Below are 2,852 nucleotides of genomic sequence, written 5' to 3'. Positions count from 1 at the left end.
ATTGTCTAAAAATATTTATAGATCGATGCATGATGTTTGAATATATTTGTGAGGCAACTATCCATTTTCCTATGAAGTTTATCATATATATATATATATTGTATGATGCCTGAAGATTGTTAGTGTATGCAGTTAAATAAGATCGGTGGTTGTATGTATGTGTATATGTATATGTATATATATATTATATATATATATATATATATATATATATATATATATATATATATATATTATATATATAGATATATTCATGGCCTCTCCCGTTGTCAAACGATGTACGAGGGTTCTGCAATTTTTGCTCAACAACCACACACAGATGATGTGTTTATAGTGATTGATCAAATGTTTGTGTACACATAAACTTATTCCCTTCCTCAAATCGACATTACCTGTACAGGTGCACCGTGTGCCGCATGTCAGATGACGAAATGTTCGCAGAGCAACGTGAAATGAAGCGCCTTGCTCAAGAACACGACGCGATGCCTGGTCTGGGAACCGAACCCACGATCTCGCATACACAGATAATCAGAAATGACTCAGACGAAAGCAGCTTTATTTTCTATATATATATATATATATATATGTATATATAACATATATATATATATATATATATATTATAATATATATATATATATATATTATGTATATGTATGTATATTACATATGTATATATATACATATCTATATGTAATATATATAATATGTATATATATATGTAGATATATATATTTCTATGTCGTCTATATATATATATATATTAAGTATAATTAGAAATTCGAGGGAGACAATTTCAAGGTAAATCCTACTCCTCATCAAAGCCGACATACATCTAAACAGAGGGTGTATATAAGCTATTATAATATGCGAAAATATAACATTATATATGTGTGTGTGTGTATATATATATATATATATATATTATATATATATATATATATATATGTATATATGTGTTTCGTGTGTGTGTTGTGTGTGTGTGTGTGTGTGTGTGTGTGTGTTCTGAATCTAATGAATCTGTTTATGCTGTGAAGTTAACGATTTTGATTGCCTCCTTCATGACTCTATATGAATCACCCCACCCCGCTCCAAATGAATAAATCTGTATATCTAATTCTCTTTCACTTGAAATTTCATATACCACCATTCTCCCTTCGTTGGCATATCGCCTAATGAACTTCTAATGAAGTATCACCTGAAGACGTGGCAGTTTATGAAAAACACGTTCATTATTGCATAACGTTATCTGATCATGCGCGTCGTTACATGCATTGTTTTAATAATAAATTTTGCAACTAAAACGTGAGTAGTAACACAAATTATCCATTCTTTTCGTCTTCATTACTGTGTATGTGCACATACATCCACATATATAGAAATACATATCTGTATATATGTATGTATATATACATACGCACATACATTATTTATATATATGGGCTTAGAATCAAATCTATGTGTGTTTATGCAGGTTCGCTTGTGAGCATCGGTTCCGATATTATGCATCTCAATAAGTGTCTGCCAAGCAATTTTGCTTTTATTATTCAAATCATAGTTGTATTGGCAGAAAACCAAACAAATGGAATTATTCATCGATGTTTCGACTAGGCCGTAGGAAACGATTATGGAGTTACTGCTTACATACACACACACACACACACATACACACACACACACACACATACATATATATATATATATATATATAGGTGAGAAAGTTGGTATGTCACTTTTTACTATTTTCTATATATATATATATATGTATACGCATATATAGCCTTTTTATGGCTTCATACTACATGGAAATAATAGACGAACTATCTGTCTATTTTACAATAGTTCTGTTAATCGCTTTTCCATATTTTGCGTTGGTTTAACTATGTGTCGATTCTTACTCTTTGAGTGTATGAAATCTATAATTCTACATATATTGAATTTTCACAACCGAAAGACCAAAATGTACTTAGGTGTAAAATTAAGTATAACCTCATTACTGCTGTAAATTTGTATATAATAACGTCCAAGTATTTTGTAATTAAATTAATTACAATTTTTGTTTTATAATTACTGTTTACGTCATTTTGCTCTTTTCTTTTGTTTTTTTTTTCTTCTTTTGTTTTCACATCATTGTACAGTGTTTTGTTTTTGTAGGTTTGTTTGTTTTTCTTGTTAACAGTTTAAACACTATGAAGTTTATCTACAGATAATGCCATTACCATCATCATCATCATCATCATCATCATCATCATTGTCATCATCATTACCATCATCAACACGATTACCATCATCATCATCATCATCATCATTGTCATCATTATCGCCATGATGGTGGCGGTGTACCATCATCATTATCATCATCATCATCATCCTCATCAGCATCCTCATGACGATGGTAATGCACCATCGTCGTCAGCATGCCCATCTTCGTCGTCCTTGTCGTTGCTGACAACCTCACCACCACCTCCTACCACCACCACTACTATCACCGCCACCACCATCTTCGTCTTCATCGTCGTCGTTGTAGTCGCGAACGTCATGGTCGCCGAGGCCGTTCGTCATGATGTCTAGGTGAAAATGGTTTTTATGAATGATAGAAATAACCGAAGCAGTTACTAGTCATTTAAACAGCAACAGTAGACAACGATAATTCTGTTGATATTATAATTTTTCTTCTTATTGCTTTTGCGCATTGTTTTCTCTCCTTATTTGCAGTTTTATTCTTGTACTCAGAACGTTTTCAATGATAAGAGAAATATGTTGTTCTCTCAAATGCCTCGTGACGTTTTATCTGTCCATATATGGCACATACATTCTTAATGCATATTACTCCAAGATGGAAAGCAATTAAC

General features: G+C 31.8%; 1 long non-coding RNA gene across 2 annotated transcripts; it reads right to left on the bottom strand.

Moving 5' to 3' along the window:
* Positions 1 to 904: 904 nt before the first annotated feature.
* On the bottom strand, positions 905 to 1,711 carry LOC118762414. 2 transcript variants are annotated; one of them, XR_004998159.1, is made up of 2 exons: positions 1,681 to 1,711; positions 905 to 1,389 (listed from the first exon to the last, which is right to left on the bottom strand). It is a non-coding gene; the product is annotated as an uncharacterized LOC118762414 (long non-coding RNA). The 2 variants fall into 2 exon arrangements; XR_004998160.1 differs by having other exon boundaries at positions 1,677 to 1,708.
* Positions 1,712 to 2,852: the final 1,141 nt, after the last annotated feature.

The sequence above is a fragment of the Octopus sinensis genome, linkage group LG3 (assembly GCF_006345805.1).
Source record: "Octopus sinensis linkage group LG3, ASM634580v1, whole genome shotgun sequence".
Classification (NCBI taxonomy): Eukaryota; Metazoa; Mollusca; class Cephalopoda; order Octopoda; family Octopodidae; genus Octopus; species Octopus sinensis.
Note: the sequence above shows the minus strand (reverse complement) of the source record. Positions and strands in the feature narration are given on the sequence as shown.